At 41.5% G+C, this 21,199-nt stretch overlaps 1 long non-coding RNA gene across 1 annotated transcript in view; it reads right to left on the reverse strand.

Annotated features, from left to right (window-relative positions):
• Nucleotides 1-21,199, reverse strand: part of LOC112544211 (uncharacterized) — a 64,380-nt gene that overhangs the window by 18,126 nt on the left and 25,055 nt on the right. Inside the window, exon 2 of the long non-coding RNA XR_003087533.2 lies at nucleotides 9,121-9,175. This is a non-coding gene — a long non-coding RNA (uncharacterized LOC112544211). The remainder of the gene's footprint in view (nucleotides 1-9,120; nucleotides 9,176-21,199) is intronic.

Consider the following 21,199-nt stretch of genomic DNA (forward strand, 5'->3'; position numbering starts at 1 on the left):
ATGTACAACCTAAATCTCCCTTGCTACATTTTAATTCTGCCGTTTCTTGTCTTATCCTTAGAGGTAAACAAGAACCATTTTCACCTTCCTCCTTGTAATGTATGTACTTGAAAACTTTTATGTTTTAGTCTCCTCTTCTCCAGACTAAACACACAGGCTATGTCTAGACAGTGGCGCTATTTCAGGATACTAGAAGTATCCCAAAATAGCTATTCCACAACTTTGAACATGACCATTATTTAATTTCAAAATGTATTTTGAAATTACGGGTGTGCTATTCCAGCATCCCTGTAACTCTTATTTCACGAGGCTTAAGGGATGTGTCAGAATCACGCTTTATTTCAAAATTACCTTTAAATAAGCTATGCAATTTGCATAGAGCTGAGGCCTCATCAGTGCAGAATGGAGGCAGCAAAAGAATAGCTTTTTGTGTCTTGCTTACATCATTCCTGATAAAACATCCCAGAATGATGTTTGCCCCTTCATTTATTTATTTTTTGTGCAACCGTATTCCATTGATTCATGATTTCCTTGGGATCTATTATAACACCCAGACCAGCTTTCACAGAACTCCTTCCTAGGCAATCATTTCCCATTTTGTATGTGTGCAACTGATTGTTCCTTCCAAAGTGGAGTACTTTGCATTTGTCGGTATTGAATTTAATCCGTTTACCTCTGACCATTTCTTCAGTTTTGTCAAGAGAATTTTGAAAGAACAGATAAGCTGTGTAAAACCAGAAACATAAGTCATCAACAAAACCAAAAAGAAGTTACTCTAAGTATCACAGTTTTTAAACTTTCCTTGGCATTGGCCACGTACTGAACTCCTTCCATATTAGAGATGTTAAGTTTTTACAATTTTGGAAAGTTGTAACTTGCTGATTTTTTAGTTGAAAGAGAAGCAGTTTGTACAGAACCGTGATTGTAGTGTACTGGGCGTGTACTGTACTGCATGTGAATTGACAAGTAAATGACTAAGCTGAGATTGCCGGAAAGACTGACTGCCTCTGAACAAGTCACCAGGATTCAAACCTCTCAGAACAAGATTATAGAAAGCAAGATAAGAGCACTTGAGTGATTTGTACTAGAGACACTTGAATCAGAAGTGATGTTTGGTATAGAAATAATGCATTGGGTTGTAGAGCTTTACTTGCACTAAAGAAATCCTTAGTGTTACTCACAGTGTTAGAATTTAATTAATTGAATTTCATACTTGATAGAAGCTTACAGATACAAGGCTAATAAAACTGGTGATATCTTTAAAGACATAACATGTTTGGAAACGTACTGTTTCCACTGAAAAATAATATGGAAAATTGGAATTTCCTTAACACAAGCTTTTTGAAGCTTAATTTAATATTCAGTGATCTGGAATGCAACATTTTATTAGAACTTATAAATAAATAATCAACACAAAAATCTATGTGCAGTAAATGACCTAAAACAATGGAGCTCTGACCTAAAACAATGGAGCATTGTGAGTTGCACCAGTTTACACTAGCTGGAGGATTAAGCCAACAATGCCTGTTTGGAGTTAATAATTAAGATTGGCACTCAACTGCTCTTATCTGACAAGTGAAATAAGATGAGGCAGATGTCTCTCTAAGGCTAGGTCTAGACTACAGTCCTTTGTCGGAAAAAGCTACGCAAATTGTGCTCTGCAATTTGCATAGCTTTTTCCGATCACTTTTCCAGAAGAGGCTTTTCCGCCATTTCCCCATCTAGACAGGGCCAAATGATGGAAAAGACTCCTATTTCAAAGGAGCCCTTATTCCTCATAGAATGAAGTATACAGGGCTCCCCGAAAGAGAGCGTTTGCTCTTCCGCAAAAAAAAAGCAGAAGATCAAACGCGTTCTCTGGACGCGGTGGAGTTTCTGGTATCCCAGAAAAACACACCAGTCTAGACGTACCCTAAAGGTCTGATCATGAAGGGTCTAGGCTTGTGTATAACTGTATACATGCATAGAGTCTCAGTGATATCAAACTAGTCCTGTATGTAGTGGTGCAAATATTCACAGCATTAGAGCCAAGATGTGTGAGTCTGGGGAAATAGCCTACTCACTTGTACCATCTTTGGCATGCCAGAGGCTGATTCTATTCAATTTCAAAGCCTATTTATGCAGGCTTGTGCCACCTTCTCCCCCATCCTGCCCCGCTGCAAGAAAAGGCAGGTTAAGTAGGTAGCAGTTCTGTATTCGCCAGTCAGAAAAAGGGTAGGAGTGTTTTACTATTGTTGAAATGTCAGTCAAGATTAATTAATATGCATTTTAAAATGAGATTTTCCAAAGATGTGTAAGATAGCTAAGTGGCCAAATCCCCACTAAATTTTAATGGGATTTGGGTCTAATGCTCTTTGACTCCTTTGAAACTACCAGTCTAAATGTACATGCACATGATATGAATGACTCTTAGAATCACAGAATACCAGAACTGGAAGGGACCTCGAGAGGTCATCAAGTTTAGTCCCCTGCCTTCATAGCAGGACCAGGCACCATCCAGATCATCCCTGACAGATGTCAGTCTAACCTGTTATTAAATATTTCTAATGATGGAGATTCCACAACCTCTCTAGGCAATTTATTCCAGTGCTTTACCACCCTGACAATTAGGAAGCTTTTCCTAACGTCCACTCTAAATGTTTCTTTCAGCAATTTAAGCCCATTGCTTCTTGTCTTATCAGTGATTAAGGAGAATAATTTTTCTCCCTTCTCATTTTAACACCCTTTTAGGTACTTGAAATCTATTATCTCAGTCTTGTCTTTTACAAACTAAACAAACCCAATTCTTTTAGTTTTCCTTCATACGTCATGTTTTCTAGATCTTTCATCATTTTTGTTTCTCTTATCTGGACCTTCTCCAGTTTCTCCACGTCTTTTCTGGAATGTGGAGTCCAGCGCTGGATATAATACTCCAATTGAGGCCTAATCAGTGCAGAGTAGAGTGAAAGGATCACTTCTTGTGTCTTGCTTACAACCCACCTGTTAATGCCTCTCCGAATGATTGCCTTTTTTTCCCTCTCAATGGTGTCACACTCTTGATTCCTATTTATTTTTTGGTCCATTATGACCCCTAGTTCCCTAACGCATCCCAGAATCATGTTTGACACTGTTGCAAAAAAAAGCAAACTATTGACTCATGTTTAACTTGTGGTCCATTATGACCCCTAAATCTCTTTCAGCAGTACTCCTTCCTAGACAATCACTTCCCTTTCTGTATGTGTGAAACAGATTGCTCCTTTCTAAGAGGAGTACTTTGCATTTGTCGGTCTTGAATTTCAATCTGATCACCTCAGACCATTTCTCCAATTTGTGCAGATTATTTTGAATTATGACCCTAACCTCCAAAGCTCTTGCAACCCCTCTCAGCTTGGTATCCTTTGCAAACTTTATAAAGTTTCTCTATGCCATTCTCTATGCCATTTTCTAAATAATTGATGAAAACAAGTAAAGACACATTATATGATCACCCAGCAGTAGGATCAGAAAAGAAGAATCCTATTATGAATATGTTTGTATAGCAACACTTGTCTCTACTGCCAACAGGAACATACATTAAACTAGGTACTCCTGTTATCAATGGTTATAAACTTTCCAGAGAATTCTATTAACAAATGTTGTATTTTCTCAACTGCTGACTAAAAATAAAGCTGATACTTTTATTTTTAATAATTTTTCTTTAAGACTCTGCAATACACTAACCTCTATCTCCTCTCACACAACTTACACCACATCCCTAATCAAAGCACCTTGAATTGAAGGTAAAGAATCCCATTAATTCCAATGGTCTGTGGATCAGGCTCTCACCAAGGAAATTGTCACCTCCACCCTCAAGGGGCTGTTCAGTACTTTCTGATCTTGCTGAATCAGATAGCAGAAACATGGGCAAAATTGGTATTTTTCTTTCCTGTTTATGCAAATATTACTGTTATTGTTTAAGTTACACATTGGATACTTTCCCCAAAAGCTTCATAGTCAGAAGCAGAACTACAATACATATTTTTCTTTATTTCTCTTTACTGAATAATTTCATCCATTATAGCAATTTACTGAGTAATTCATTTTCAAGACACTTTCTCAAGTGATCAGACCCTTACCTGTACTTGGAATTAGTTTACATTTAGTACTGCATGTGTGCAGAACTGCTGGAAAACAGTAATAATGCACAATATTTCATGTGTCTTTCTCCACTTGCTTTGTGCAGAGCCTTTCTATCCTAAACTAGGCAGTAGATTTTTGATATTTCTTGTTTAGGGCACCGTACTAATGCCATGTACTGTGTGGGAAGTTTGTGCAGTAGAGAGATACCCCAGTCTAAAACTCTGTTTGCTTTGGAGCAATATTACAAAAACAGAGCCTGAAGAACAAGACAAGAAATGTCTAATATGAAACAACATCCCTTGTGCTATTTTTCTATCACGGTATTGCTTGCTTCCTTCTGATTGCATGATATTTTCAGCAGATATTGAGTCAATTATGTGATAGCCACTTTTCAATATTAGTGTAAATAATTCAAAGTGTTTTCTACTAATCATACATGTTTAGTGCCAAAAAAGGAACATTCATATTTATATTTTTGTGAGTGTTTTATTCTATAATATTCTTTTCCATGTTATAATAAAAAAAAAAGGGCCACACAGTTGTTTTCCAAATAACTCCATCCACAAGCACAGTTGTCAGATCATTCATATTATATACATCTTAACATTATTTGCACATATATGAAGATAACAAACATAGGATAACGTCATTAAATACATGTATTGCCACCAGCTTATTTCTATATATCTAATATATAAAGGAGAATGTTTGTATGTTTGTGCTCTAATAACTTGGACACTATAAGAGCTACCACAACCAAACTTTGCATGGGATAATCTTTTCTCCAGAAAAGGTTTTAAGGTACTTTTGGACCCAATCGGACCCAATCTCAATGTAAAAATAAAAAATAACCCACTGCGCTACGCTGCTTCAGAAGCCCCACCCACCCTAGGTCACGTGCCTACTGCCTGCAGCCCCCAGAGCCATCCAAGACTCAGCCCACCCCCCACATGCACAACAGCTCAGGCACCCGGCCCTGTCCCCTGTGGCTACAGTTACCAGGTAGTCTTAAAAAAAAAAATGGACACTTGATCAGAGGCGAGGAAGAGGAACTGGCTGGGGGGAAGGAGGGCTGGCTGGAAGCGGGGGGAGGGCGGGAAACAGAGCAGGTGGGTGGGGGCAGTGGGGCTGGCCAGGGGAGATCGGGAGAGGGGCGGCCGTCAGGAAGCAGAGCTGGTCGCGGGGAGGGGTCGGGGCATTGGGACTGGCCGGGGGGAGGAAGGGGCTGCCCGCAGAGCTGGTCGGGGGAGATCGGGGTGGTGGGTGGCCGACGGGAGCAGGGATGGCCTGGGGAGATCGGGAGGAGGGGGACTGGCCAGCAGGAAGCAGGGCTGGCGAGGGGCAGGGAGATGAAGCAAATTGGCCAGTGGGGAGTGAGACCAAGCAACGCCGTATAACTCCAGCTAGTACAGGCAGTCCCCGACTTACGCGGATCCGACTTACGTCGGATCCGCACTTACGAACGGAGCTTTCTCGCCCCGGAAGTCGGGGTGAGAAAGCCCCGTTCGTAAGCTGCTCCGGTGCCCCTGGTCTGCTGGAGACCGTCTCCAGCAGACCAGGGCCACCGGGCGGGTTCCCGCGCTTCTGAGGCTTTGCCAGAGCAAAGCCTCAGAAGCGCGGGAACCGCTGCTGCTGCCCCTTGAGACCCGGTGCCTGTGGTCTGCTGGGGACGGTCCCCAGCAGACCACAGGCGCCCGGACTGAAGCCGCAAAGCCTCAGAGGCGCGGGACCCCCCCGTGGCTGCGGCTTCAGTCACGGTGCCTGTGGTCTGCTGGGGACCGTCCCCAGCAGACCACAGGCACCCAGACTGGAGCGGCAGCAGCGGCGGTTCCCCGCGCCTCTGAGGCTTTGCTCTGGCAAAGCCTCAGAGGCGCGGGACCCCCCCGCGGCTGCGGCTTCAGTCCGGGCGCCTGTGGTCTGCTGGGGACCGTCCCCAGCAGACCACAGGCACCCAGACTGAAGCCGCAGCCGTGGCGGGGTCCCTCGCCTCTGAGGCTTTGCCAGAGCAAAGCCTCAGAGGCGCGGCACCCCGCTGCCGCTGTGGCTCTGCTCCCCGTGTCCCTGGTCTGCTGGGGGGGGGGGGGCGCAGCTAGTGTGCTCCCCCCCCCCAGCAGACCAGGCTTTTGTTTTGGACTCTGGGGCAGAGCAGCTGGGGCGCTGCCGATTGGTCCTGCAGCGCCCGTGGGCACTACTGGACCAACCCGGCAGCACCCCAGCTGCTCTGCCCCAGGTTCTGATTCAGCCGCTGCTGGTCAGTTTCAGCAGCGGCTGAATCAGGACTTCTGGGGCAGAGCAGATGGGGTGCTGCTGGGTTGGTCCAGTAGCACCCCAGCTGCTCTGCCCCAGGCGTCCCCAAGTCAGCTTCTGCTGAAACTGACCAGCGCTGACTACAGGAAGCCCGAGGCAGAGTTGCTCTGCCCCGGGCTTCCTGGAATCAGCTGCTGATCAGTTTCAGCAGCAGCTGACTTGGGGACGCCTGGGGTTCTTAAGTTGATTCTGTATGTAAGTCAGAACTGGCGGTCAGTTTCAGCAGTGTCTGAATCTGGACGCCAGTTCCGACTTACATACAGATTCAACTTAAGAACAAACCTACAGTCCCTATCTTGTACGTAACCCGGGGACTGCCTGTAATCTAATATATAAAGGAGAATGTTTGTGTGCTAATAACTTGGACACTATAAGAGCTACCACAACCAAACTTTGCATGGGATAACCTTTTTATCCAGGTGAATATTTTAAGATACTGTGGGAGGGAAGAGATGAGAGACAGATGCCTCTCCCCAGGGCTGCATGGAGCTTGGCAGTGCAGGGAGAAGAGGCTTCCTGGGGGAAGTGGCGGGGACAGTCACTCACTAAGGCCAGCGAAGGGACAAGGAAGTGGAGGGCGGGCTCAGGCGCTGGCGGTAGGCACACAGCTCCCTTCCCCTGGCTCCTCACCTCAGTTATATCAACTGTCCCAAGTAACGCCGGGTAGTAGGATAATAGAACCATAAGGGGTAAAGTGTCCAGTCCAGAGAAAAGTAAATACATCTACAACTTCAAGGAAGGTCATGGTGTGTTTGACTTTATCACCCCAGCCCAAGAGATAACATCAGAGATTTAGGTAAGGAGGTTGTTGGTTTTTAGTCTCTTGAGGGATTACAGTTTTAGTTACTAAGGAACTTTTCCATTGCATTGTAGACTTGGGTAGACTGATGACTTAACTGTTAAGAGAACAGTATGGAGAAGGTAATAGCATGTTATTCTCATTATAGCTATTTTTGCAGATCTCTGGCTGGATTATTGCATGTATTGAACTTAAACTCTATAGTTCATCTATATCATTTTATCATCACTAGTGAGATGTAACTGCTATACCAAAAGCTAATTATAATAAAGTAAATTGGGACTAGAACAAGAATACTAATTCAAAATATTTTATGTGGCTTTTCATTCAGATAATATTGCTAGGATTTTTTTAAACTCTAATCTTATGTTTCATGCCAATTCCCTTTTTTACCTCTAATTTACTCCTACTGTGGAAATGCAGCAACTGAAAGGTACTTCATGAATTAGGTCGTATGTACTGTTTGTGACAGCTGTAGACTTGAATCATCCCCCACGTGAACAAAAAGTGTATTTCATAGACATGCCTCAAACTGCAAACAACTTAAATGAAAGTCTAACATGACTGCTAGACCTGGAACCTCCAAACGTTGGGAAAATTGAATATTCATCATGCAAGTTTCAGAGTGGTTCTTAAAATGTGATCACCTGTTGAACAACTGCATTCTGATTTTATTCTGAACTAGAATTTTTGGTAGAAGACAATGTCAGCTTGGAAAAAAAAAAGCTAACTGAATCAAGAGGAGCATCAAAGAAAGAGAGCACAAGAATTAAGGAATTATGGTGAATGAAAAAAAGCTTCCATATATACATATTTCCTTTTCTCCCCCCCCCAAAAAAATCTAAGTGCAAATTAATTTCTGCTGTCACTCAGCCGACCTACCTTGCTTCTGAAGCTCTTAGTCCATGCCACATCAGATGGTTGAAGTAAGATAGAGGACCCGCTAAACTGAACCCCAGAAGATCGACTGTGGCAGCGTTGATCTTCCCTATAGTGTAGACCTGCCCTTATTGACTTAAGTAAAACTGTTGGTGTTACCACTTTTGAAGAATCAGCCCACAATGGAGTTAATTTGGTCCTAGTTTGTAAATGACCCCAGTGAACTCAAATAGGAAAATGGAGGCCCACAATTTGAATAAAACCTTTTAAAAACACCATAATAGAGGCAAACACTATGAACAACAGTAAGATGACAAACACAAAATAAAAGCCTCCATTCCACCATCATTAAACAGAGTAAATGCGAAGGTTGGAGACAAAAGACATCCTTTAAAAACTGGAAGTCAGATCCTACTTAGGAAAATAGAAGGGGGCATACACTCTGTCAAGTAAAGTGTAAAACTATTATTAGGCAGGCAAAAAAACAATTCAGAGAAACTAATAAAAGACATAACTAACAGGAAATATTTTTAAAGTACATTAGAAGCAAGAAGCCTGCCAAACAATCAGTGGACGATTGGGGTGCTAGAGGAACACTCAAGGAAATTAAGGCTGTATGAACTCTGCATCTATCTTCACTCATAGGATAGTGAGGGAGATTTCCACACCTGAGCTGTACTTTTTATGGTGATAAATATGAGGAACTGTCTTAGGCTGATGTGTTAACAGAGGGCATTTTGGGGGGAAAAATGAAGGTGACTGAGCTACAAAATGGCAGATGAAATTCCATGTTGATAAGTGTAAATTAATGCAGACTGGATAACATAATTCCAGTGATGCACACAAAAAGAATGGGTGCATAAATTTAGCTTTTTCCGCTCAAGAAAAAGATTGGGGAGTCATTGTGGATAGTGCTCTGGAAACCTCTTCTCAGTGTGCAATGGCAGGCAAAAAAGCTAATCAAATGAGTATCAATCGGGAAAGGGACAGATAATAAGGCAGAAGATATCATAATACAGAAATATAAATGCTCACACCTTGAATACTGTGTGCCATTCTGGTCACCACCATCTCAGAAAGGGTACATTAGAACTGGAAAAGAAATAGAGAGAAAGGTAACAGAAATGATTGATTATGGAAAATTTCCATATACAGAGAGGTTAAATAAACTAGGACTCTTCAGCTTAGAAAGGAGATGACTATGGGGGATTATGACTGAGGTCTATAAAATCATGGTGTAGAGAAAGTGACAAAGGAAGTGTTCTTTACCACCTCACATCACACAAGAGCTAAGGGACACACAATGAATTTAATAGATGGTAAGTTTAAAATCAAACATCAGGACATATATTTCAAACAGTGTATGGTTAACTTACAATTTCAGAGAGGTAGCCGTGTTTGTCTGTTTCAGCAAAAACAACAAGGAGTTCTGCAGTGCCATAAAGACTAACAAAATTGTTGCCAGTGGATATTGTTAAGGCCAAAAGTAAAACTGGGTGCATAAAAGAATTGGATAATTTCATGGAGGATAGGCAATCTATGGATATTAGTTAAGTCAAGGACGCAGCTTCAAGCTCTGGGTTTCCCTAAATTCTGACAACCAAAAGCTGTCAGAACAAAGAATGAATCACTTGATAAATTGCTCTGCTTTGAAGCATCTGGCCTTGGTTACTGTCAGAAGACATGATGGTGGGCTAAATGGACCATTAGTCTGACTAAGTGGGGCCTCTCCTACACTAGTAACAGACTTGCTCAGCACTTTTGAAATTTAAGTCCTAGCTGTATCAAAGCGAGGCATCCAAGAACTGATGCATCCAAAATTGGTGGGCAGTTTTGAAAGTTTGGCTTTAGTTCCACGTGCACAGTATCTTGTAACAATCTATTTAAACAGCTCTTAAATACACATACAGGTGTAATATGATTTGTCCCACAGTCGACACCTTTACAAACTGAATAAACCATTCCACAGAATTCATTTGTTGTTGTTTTTATGCATTTTGGATGGCATAGCTTCAATTAAGGATTTTGAAAAGTGTCCTTGCTTGATACATTATTATAGACATGCTATTATGTCAAATCCAATTTTGTTTAATCACTACTCAGGAAGAATCATGCTTGGGAATTAGTTCTGAACATGCTTGCCAACTGGAGGTAAATTTAAAGTAGAACATCAGTCCAGATATCTTGGAAACTTTGGGAAAGCTCAGTTATGAATCCGTATTTGCCCTTAGCAGCTGGCCCCATCTATAAAGTAATAATCCAAAACTACTGTTGATGAACTCAAACATCATCACAAACTATGGGGAAACTTGGAATGAGAGCTGAACTGTGAGGGTGGAGTTTGCTCTAAAAAGGACAGAACCTAATAATATTTAACAGTAGCTCCAAGATGAAAATAGAAATGGCACCGTCTCCAACACCATTTAAATACTAATTGCTTGAGAAAGTGGCAAAAACTTCCATGTTTGAATATAAAACTGGTGTGCTATGTAACAACTCAAATGTGGGAGCTCACTGGAAATCTGGGAATTTCAGTGCTGCATTACATATCTATGTTGCTTGAACCTAACAGATCTCTCCATTTGGTTGGGAGTCAAAGGTTGTTGTCCTCTCATGGACAGCACAATACAGATGGATGAAACATACATCTTGTCAGTGTACTACAGCAACTTCCTGGATCTCTGAGAGACTGTCATTAAATTCAGCAATGTCTAATAAGTCAGACTAATATGAGGTTTTCCAGGTTGGAAAAGTCTTACACAGTTTTTAAGGCTAATCATTAAAAAGTTTCATTAGTTCTTCTGATTGGAAGTTACTCCAGTGTTGTTCCTGGTAGTTTTCAGGAAAGGTTAAATTAAGGGGATTGAATAAATATGTCCACTAGAAATTGAAACTGATCTGAAAAATCAGCACAACAGAAGAAGTCATTCTTAACATCTTAATGAGGCAGTGAAGGTGGTGGGTCATTGCAAATCAAAATAACAAGGAATGACTATTCAGTATTGAACTTATTTCTGCTTATGTCAGCTTATTTGGAACATCCCTGAGTGAGAAGCCAGTTATGGCAATGGATAACGGGCAGCTAAAGACAGGCATTCATCAAACACAAATCAATTGATAAACAAATAGATATCATTTTAGCAACTCATTAGAAGGGCAGGTTAAAATGTGAGGGGCAGGAGGGAGGGTTGAAATATCAGTTGAAATATAACATGTTTTTGTTTTTACTTGGACCAAAGAGACTAAAAATCATTGCATTTATTATAAACTTTATACTGGAATAGACCCTATGAAACAATCTATGAAGCGCACTATATTGGGGAAACTGCTTTTTTGTGTTAAAGCTTAATAGAAAATGAGACAAAATTAAAATAAAAAATGTCAGGTATATAAAAAAGCTGCTGAAGTTTAATGTTAATTCTTCCTAGGTGCAGTTAATAGAAGGAAGGTAAATATAATAACTTTAACATTGCATTAAACCTTATTGTGTATTAAAAAAATTAAAGCAGGCCTAGTATATGATCCAATAATAGTATCAGAAGAAAGGATGGCATCCACTTAGGAAGGAACAATCAGTTCCATACATACAAGATGGGAAGCGACTGTCTAGGAAGGAGCATGGTGGAAAGGGATCTAGGGGTCATAGTGGACCACAAGTTGAATATGAGTCAACAGTGTGATGCTGTTGCAAAAAAAGCAAATATGATTCTAGGTTGTATCAACAGGTGTGTTGTAAGCAAAACTTGTGAAGTCATTCTGCCGCTCTACTCTGCACTAGTTAGGCCTCAGCTGGAGTACTGTGTCCAGTTCTGGGCGCCACATTTCAAGAAAGATGTGGAGAAATTGGAAAGGGTACAGAGAAGAGCAACAAGAATGATTAAAGGTCTAGAGAACATGACCTATGAAGCCAGGCTGGGCTTGTTTAGTTTGGAAAAAAGAAGATTAAGGGGGGACATGATAGCGGTTTTCAAATATCTAAAAGGGTTCACAAGGAGGAAGGAGAAAATGTGTTCCTCTTGGTTTCTGAGGACAGGACAAGGAGTAATGGGCTTAAAGTGCAGCAAGGGAGGTTTAGATTGGACATTAGGAAAAAATTCCTAACTGTCAGGGTGGTCAAATATTGGAATAAATTGCCAAGGGAGGTGGTGGAATCTCCCTCTCTGGAGATATTTAAGAACAGGTTAGATAGACATCTGTCAGGGATGGTGTAGACGGAGCTTGGTCCTGCCTTGAGGGCGGGGGGCTGGATTCGATGACCTCTCGAGGTCCCTTCCAGTCCTATGATTCTATGATTTAAAATAAGCCTTCATTAGTAATACTTGCCAGGATAATAAAAAACTCCATCAGTTTTATCTGTTTTTATCAAACCTAATTATTTGGAAAGAAGCTGGCTTTAAAATATCCACAAAGATGAATTTTTAAAAAGTTGGTAATTGTAGTTAACATTTACTTTTGGCTTTTTACAGGGAGGTAAGTGCTTGAAAGGATACATGGACTGTTCACCTAACACTTCGGCTATGTCTAGACTGCAAGCCTCTTTCGAAAGAGAGTGTCTAGACTGCACGCGGAATTTCGAAAAAGCAAGCCACTTTTTCGAAAGAAAACACCCAGTGAGTCTGGATGCTCTCTTTCTAAAAAGCCTGTTTGCTTTCAAGAACGCCTTCTTCCGAAAGAGCACTTTCGAAAGAAGGCGTTCTTCCTCGTGGAATTAGGTTTACCACCGTCGAAAGAAAAGCCGCATTCTTTCGATTTAATTTCGAAAGAACGCGGCTGCAGTCTAGACGCAGGTGAAGTTTTTTTGAAAAAAGGCTACTTTTTTCGAAAAAACCCCTGAGTCTGGACACAGCCTTCATGTAATTACCATCTCAAAGAAACAAAACCAAACCATCACCAAGTTACTTGTGCACTTTGCTTTAAGCCCTTTTGCATCACATGCTTCATAGGCTGGAATCCTCTGTAGATGCAGAGGAATTCAGAAAAGCCTTCCCCAGCTAGGTTGCTTTCTGCTTTATTCTCCTACATAATATGTTGCCTTCTCTCATTTCCTGCTTGATGTCACATGGGGAACCTACACATTGTCCCTTCCTCAGATGTGCATCTTTGTGAAGCAAAACCATTAATTCCAATGCGTATAGTCCCTCAGACTCAATGCCTGTCAACCAGACATGATCCAAATCTGATTAAGCTCCATAGGAAGGACTCTATAGGGTGTGTCTAGACTACATGCCTCTGTTGACGGAGGCATGTAGATTAGACAGATCGGCAGAGGGAAATGAAGTCACGATTTAAATAATCGCGGCTTCATTTAAATTTACATGGCTGCCGCGCTGAGCCGACAAACAGCTGATCAGCTGTTTGTCGGCTCAGTACGCTAGTCTGGACACTCCCCTGTCGACATGAAAGCCTTTTATCGACCTCCCCGGTAAACCTACGAGGCATAACAGGGAGGTCGATAAAGGGCTTTCAGGTCGGCGCGGGAGCGTCCATACTAGCGTGCTGAGCCAACAAACAGCTGATCAGCTGTTTGTCGGCTCAGCGCGGCAGCCATGTAAATTTAAATGAAGCCGTGATTATTTAAATCGAGACTTCATTTCCCTTTGCCAATCAGCCTAATCTACATGGCTTCATCAATGGAACCATGTAGTTTAGACACACCCAAAATAATGGGCACGTCTACACAGCAGCGCAAAAGTTGAATTAAGCCATGCAACTTCAGCTATGTCAATTGTGTAGCTGAAGTTGAAATAGGTTAATTCGGCTTTTGGTGCTGTCTACACAGCAAGAAATCAAAGGAAGAACATTCTTCCATCGATTTCCCTAACTCCTCGAGAAATGAGGGTTACAGAAGTTGGAGTAAGACCACCTCCATCTCAATTGATTTTGAAATAATGACTTGCTCTGTAGACATGCATTTTGTTATTTTGAAATAACGCGGCTATGTAGACGTAACCTATGGAGATAAGAATTGGCAGCTTAAAGAAGGACACCATCAACCTGTAAATCACACTTCTCTCTGAAAATTATGAACCTGCCAGGGTTACTAGAATTGAAGAAAAGCTATTGGGAAAATATTTTTACTCTATTTACTCAGGGTGTTGGGTGTGGGGGGGTTGTTGGTTTTTTGTTTTGTTTGTTTTTTGCATTTGACAGCACTTTGTGTCAGTTCACTTTTTCCCCCTGTGTAGTCAGTTTCTCCCTTCTTAAAAGACTCAGACAGGAACAGAAAAACCCTCAACATATTATTAAAGGCTTTTTTAAAAAGATTTTTCAGATCATTCAATTTAAAAGGGAGCCCTATTGGAAACTTTATTTAAAGATTAATCTTTTTGACCATTTCTGATAAGGAATGGATTTCATCATGTTATATATAACCTCCTTTTCAGAAAGTCATAGGAATAAGGCCTCCAATGTATTGCACTGGCAATTCCGTCCCGCTACAGTGTATTCTTACATGTGTGTCTGAGTTTACATAACATTCATTTTCACTGTTTTCTCAGGGAGATTTCTCAGGGAGATTTCATGACGTGACAGAGGTTAGACTATATATCAGGGGAAATTGAGTGCTAAGTTTTTCATTGTTCAAATCTAGTTTTTGGTTCCCAGATAACTAGGATTCTGAATTTTTGGTTTTATAATGACATTAATGTATATAAAATATCATTAGTTTTGTAGAGGCAGAATTGCACCATGGTTCAAAATTAGTAGTAGTGTAGAGAGATGACCTTATTACAAGAGATGGGAAAACACAAAGCAGACTGCAAAATTTTCCTGTTTGTGATAAAAAGACATACATCAGCAGTAGGCCAGAGTTGCAGTTTCCTGTTTTTTTCCCTTTAAGTGGACTAAGTGGTTGATAAATATTTAGACGTATGTCAATTGCCGTCTGTCCATTGATGACTTTCACGTTGTTTATTTCCATCACTGCCAGCATTTTAAGCTTTAAAATTTCAATATTCACCAATTAAAAAGATCAATCTGTGTTGAGTTGGATATTTCAGTAATAACTGAAAACTTTTGTGTATGTGTTGATTACATTTGTTCTGGGTCCATAATGCACACATTTCTATAGTGCAGGGATCACTTGAATAAAAAAACCTATATGGCCATACACTGAGCAGGACAGCAGCCACATGAATTCAATTTGTGTAGCACCATTACAAAAGATTAAACAACAGCTGTTAGTCTATGAAATTGTATATACAGGAACCTTTCTGAAAATCTCCTGAACTGAAGCCTTTTCAATCGTTAATGAGTGAAGAATTCATTCCTACTGTTAAGAACTGGCAATCTAGGAATGAAGACTAATTCACTTCCAGGTGGAAAAATATTACTTGGGTATATTCTTCTAGATCAAATTAATATTTGTATATATGCCACTGATAAACATGTACTATATGATTTATTATTTCAGCAACAGCGATGAACGTTACACATAGTGCAGGTTGAATCAAGGTTTTCATCCTAATCCTGTTTTCAACTACTCACTTTCATCTTTCAGATCACGTTTTCCAAGCAAGTTCTTTGCATGACTTTTACCTTGGGCTATATCTAGACTGCAAGATTCTTTTGGAAGAAGCTTTTCCGGAAGAGATCTTCTAAAAAAGCCTTTTCCGAAAGAGAGCATCTACACAGCAAAAGAATATTGAAAAAGTGATCTGCTTTTTCGACAGATAGCATCTGTTCAGTGTGGATGCTATCTCACATGTAAGAATGGCCACTAGAGCACCTGTGCTTTTTCCTTTCTCTCTTTCTTGTGAAATAACTCCCTCTTTCCCATCCACACAGGCCTTTTTCCGAAAGAGCTCTTTTACAAAAAGGCTTCTTCCTCGTAGAAAGAGGTTTATCAATGTCAGAAAAAACCCTCAGTTCTTTCGATTTTTTTTTCAAAAGAACACAATTGCAGTGTGGACTAAGTTAAGTTTTTTTGGGAAAATAGCCGTTTTTCCAAAAAAACGCTGCAGTGTAGACATATCCTTAGAGCAAAAGTAGTGCATATTTTTTTTAAATATGAGGAACATTTTAAAATCCCACATATATTCCATTTTTTAAAATGAGAGCTTGCGCTATTTTTGAGCATATCTACATATGAACAGGCTAAGCACCGGGCGTTTAAACAGAATATGGAAAGAGCTTTCATTTGTTGACCTCTTCCCCTCATTTCCTTAAGAGCCCTGTTAGACTCCCATCTCATTCAGGTTCCTTTATTTGGCATGCAGTGAAGCAGCATTGAATCAGACTCAACCATAGAAGGTGGAGAACAGGGCATAGAACACACCCGAAGTTACAGCAAACCTCTTCCGTTATCTACATTTGACCATTAAGTTGCATTTACTACACATTGAATTACACATTTTGGAACTGGCTTGGTCACCCTGTAGGAACCAATCTATGTCCAGCATGCTTTGTCCATGCACAACTTACTCATTACCTCATCTTTATGTTCCTGACACATCTTCTCCCTTATCTTGTCTGTTGTAAATGGTTCCCTGTGTGTTCTCTCTTATCTTAACCAAAACGTACATTCTCTTTCCAGCTTGCGGATTCATTTACCTTTCTAATCCTGTCTCCCAAGAAAGAAAACTTCACCCATGTCCTATAACTCATGTCAAGCCAGCTCTACATTATGGAGAAGCATTTTGCTTTCTGCAACAAAATTATAGGTTTGATTGACTGAGTTACAAAACTTCTAAAATGTACATACTGACCATATGCAGCAGATGCATTTTTAACTAGGCTTGTAAAATGAACAGTTAAGGGATGATTCCCTCTTCATGCCAATGTGGCTAAATAAACTATGCAAAGGAACAAATGTAGAGAACAGAGCTGGGAGGGGGAAAACTATGGCCTACAGGCCAAATCTAGCCTATCAGTCATTTTAATCCAGACCTTGAGCTCCTGCTGAGGGGTGGGGCTTGCCTGGCTCTGCACATGCTCCGGATCCCAAAAGCAGGAGCAGTATGTGCCAATTCCAGCCAGTTCCTATGCTCAGGGGCAGCCAGAGGGCTCTGTGTGCTGCCCATGGGGGCCAACAGTCACTGCAGGTGCTGGGGAAAGGTGTCTGTATGTGGGGGAGGGGGGGAGGAGGGGAGCTTCATGCCCCTCAAAGGGGTGGGGCCTCAGGCAGAAGGGGCACCACCCAGACCATGGCACTGAACCAGCCCAGCTTTCAGAGCCATGCAAAGCACCTGGTGTGGCACTCTGGTGGCAATGTAAAGGGCTCAAGGCTGCATCTGCTGCAGTGGTGGTGGTCAGAAGCCCTAGATTCCTTCACATCTCCAGGCCCCAGGGCAACTGTGCCCTTTGTCTCCCCATTGGGAGACCTAGTGCTGCACCCTACATCAAGCCTCATCCCCTCAGCTCCCATTGGCCAATGGAAGCTGCAAAGGTGGCACGTACAGACAGGGAGGGGGACGCCTGGACACACCTCCACATAGCAGCTGGAAGTGGAACCTGCACCCCTGATTCCCTTCCCCCAGACCCCAACCCTCTCCTCCAGCCCTGAACCCCCTCTAAACCCCTCACTCCCAGCCCAGAGCTCCCTCCTGCACCTCAACCCCCTTATCCCAAGGTCCACAACAAAGTCTGCACTCCCAGCTGGAGCCCCCAATACCCTACCCATTCCAACCCCCTGCTCACCAAAATCCTTAGTTCCAGCCTGGAGTATCCTCCTGCACCTCAAATTCCTCACCCCAGACCCACCCCAGAGCCCACCCTCTCAGCTGGAGACCTCAACCCCCATATCCCAACCCCAATTTCATAAGCATTCATTGCCCTCCGTACAATTTCCATACACTGATGTGATCCCCCAAGGCCAAAAAGTTTTATGAGCATTCATGGCCCTCTCTTCAATTTCCATATGCAGATATGACCCACAGCCCACCCCTGGAATAGGGGGCTGAGAAAGGGTTATTGACTTTGTAGAGTATGAAGAGTTAAAAGAGGACTGCTAAGCATGTGATTTAGGGTTCTCTCATTTGGACACACTACATATTTCATATTACACCGATTTTCTTTCCAGAATCACAAATCCAACGGGCCAGAAATTTGGGGGTGAACAATGTAAACCTGGGATTCTCTTGGTTAACAGTGAAGGGCTAGTGTCTGGCTGGCCTGTGTCATGAAGGGGAGAATGCCATACAGAACTGATACAAGGCCTAGGAAAACAACACTTTCCTAAGTTAAAAGGGGACCCTTCTCCTGCTTAGAGGCAGTCAGGATCCAATATTTACATAGTTGAGATCAATGGGAGCTGAAGGGTATCTGCACCTTGCAGACTCAGGCCCTGAAAAGGTAAGGTTAAGGTCAGCACTCCCTCTGGTCACACACTGATAAAGCAGTAATAGAGGTCTGGATATGCCTTTCTATTGGTATAGCTAGTGTCACTGACCTGAGCTCTGCAAGAATTATCTCTTACCAGGGAGCCTTACATCCCTCCACACCTCTCAGGAACCAAAGATGCTCTCTTCCATTCCGTTTCTCAGGTTCACAAGGGCCAATTGTACTGTGATTTGTCCTTGTTTGTCCAAGTGCTAACAGTAGTGGCATGGAAAGTATAAGTGAAACTGTAAGTAGCATTTAGAGTCCTTCACAGATTGTTCTCATGATTGTTGCCATGAAGTAGAAGGTAATATTTGCTTAAGAGACTCTCATGAAGATTAGGGAAAGTGACACTTTAGCTCATGTAACAGATTTGTGTTAATTAACTTCCTAATTCACAGCTCCAATAAGGATGCTCAAATATCTTCTGTAAGCCACCAGAAACCTATTACTTTAAAAAATCCATCAAGTTAAGAAGGGAGAATAAACTCACAAGTGACATATGGTATTCTATGAGTATTTATAATTTAAAACTCTTTTTCATATATATCTCTTTAAAAAATGTGGTTCTAGCAATCTGGAACACAAAACTATCAGAAAAACCAAGTATGCTACATAATCAGCGCTCCACTGAAACTAAATTTACCATGCTGAACATGGTTTTATACAGTAAGACAAACTTGTGACCAAATGGGACTAAAGAAAATCCCTTGTGGGGATTCAGCTCTGATCAAGAGAGCTTTCCTTGCCAGAAAAGACATTTTTAACATGGCAGTTAGGGGTTTTCTGGCTAGAGAGAAAATTGCATTGGACAATCAATTCTGCTAGAATTGTATATATTATATTGTTATGACAGAGACTTTACTTTATTTTGTGCTAAAGCTATAGCACATGTCTATATAACAAAAGAAGATATTATAGACTATATCTATATTCTAGTACTGAAAGGAAATGACATCTTTAAATGAGAAGCTTTTCAAGTTAAATTCATTATGTATTTTGATTTCTCTTTGATAATCCAGTACTATAAATTATCTTTTTATTGGAAAAAAAAACTTTTATTCTTTCCTGTTAAAATAATGGGTTTAAATAGATCCAGACACAAACATTCTAAATAACAGATGGCTTATTCCGAAATCTGTAAACCTCATTGTACGAGGAATAATGCCTACTCCGAAATAGCTATTTTGAAATATGGTGTGTGTAGACGCTCCACTTCTGCTATTTCAAAATAGCCCCTCACCAGGGCCATTCTAAGTTATTCCTCCCCAGTGCCTCCTGGGGCTCTAAACTGAGATATCACGTCTACACTAGGGAAGCCTGCCTCAGACTAATTGTGAGGCTTCCCTGCCGTATAGACGTACTATTTCAAAATAAGCTATTTTGGAATAACTATTCCAGAATATCTTATTTAGAAATAAATGTGCCATGTAGATGTACCCTTAGTAACCATCCCTGGTTTCCCCTCCATGCAAATGTATCTTACTCCCAGAAAGCACTGTGGGCTCAGTGCTTATTTATGCATTGAAATTCTCTGCACTTCAGTATAAGTGGAGATGTTTGCTCTTATAGCCTTTCAGAAGGACTGAATTAAAGATCAGTTCATGCTTTGGAGAGAACTGAGAGCTGCTGTCCTCTTAGCCTGCCAGCCAGCACAAACACTCCTGGGAAAGAAAGCCAAGATGGTGAAGGGTTCTTCTGCAGCATAAGCTATCTGCAATGCCCTGAAAGGGACCCACACATCCAGTCCACAGAAGCATTGCTAGGTTTGCTGACAGATGCATTTGCTCAGATAGCGAGCATTGTTCATTTCTATGGGAAGGTTAATTTGCACTGCCCTGCTGCAGTCTGACCAGCATTCTCCTGTTCCTGATACACTCAGCTGACCTGTATTTGTATTGTGAGATTCCCTTGTAACAACTATAATTAGGTCCAGAGAATTCCCAGAGAAGATAGAGCCTTTGAACAAACCTCAGAGATGTCTGTAATTAGAAAAACATCCAGATTAGTGTTACTATTTTATGTAGGTTTCTCTCTCAACACACACACACACAGAGCGAGAGCGAGAGCGAGAGTGAGAGCGAGAGAGAGATGTTCACTGATCCTACTTTCCATCCATAGCCATCTGCCACGATTGGTCCAAAAGGAAGTAGAGCTCTCAATAGTTAGCCATACATTCTTGTTTTAATAAGATTGATAGGGTCACATGAGATCTTGGGGCTATGGCAAAGGAAGGCCTGGGATGTAGGTGGTGATGATTACTTATACGTTGTTTTACAAAGCACGGTCATAGAATCATAGAATCCTAGGGCTGGAAGAGACCTCAGGAGGTCGAGTGCAGCCCCTTGCCCATAACGAGCCTTGTGGATAAGGGAGAAGTGGTGGATGTCATATACCTAGACTTTAGTAAGACATTTGATACGGTCTCGCATGATATTCTTATTGATAAACTAGGCAAATATAACTTAGATAGGGCCACGATAAGGTGGGTGCATAATTGGCTGGATAACCGTAGTCAGAGAGTTGTTGTTAACGGTTCTAAATCCTGCTGGAAAGGGATAACAAGTGGAGTTCCTCAAGGGTCTGTTTTGGGACCCGTACTATTCAATATCTTCATCAATGATGTAGATATTGGGATAGAGAGTACTCTTATTAAGTTTGCAGATGATACCAAACTGGGTGGGGTTGCGACTTCTTTGGAGGATAGGGACATAATTCAAAATGACCTTAGCAAGTTAGAGAAATGGTCAGAGGTAAACAGGATGAGGTTTAATAAAGAGAAATGCAAAGTGCTCCACT

The sequence above is a fragment of the Pelodiscus sinensis genome, chromosome 9, assembly GCF_049634645.1.
Source record: "Pelodiscus sinensis isolate JC-2024 chromosome 9, ASM4963464v1, whole genome shotgun sequence".
NCBI classification, from domain to species: Eukaryota; Metazoa; Chordata; order Testudines; family Trionychidae; genus Pelodiscus; species Pelodiscus sinensis.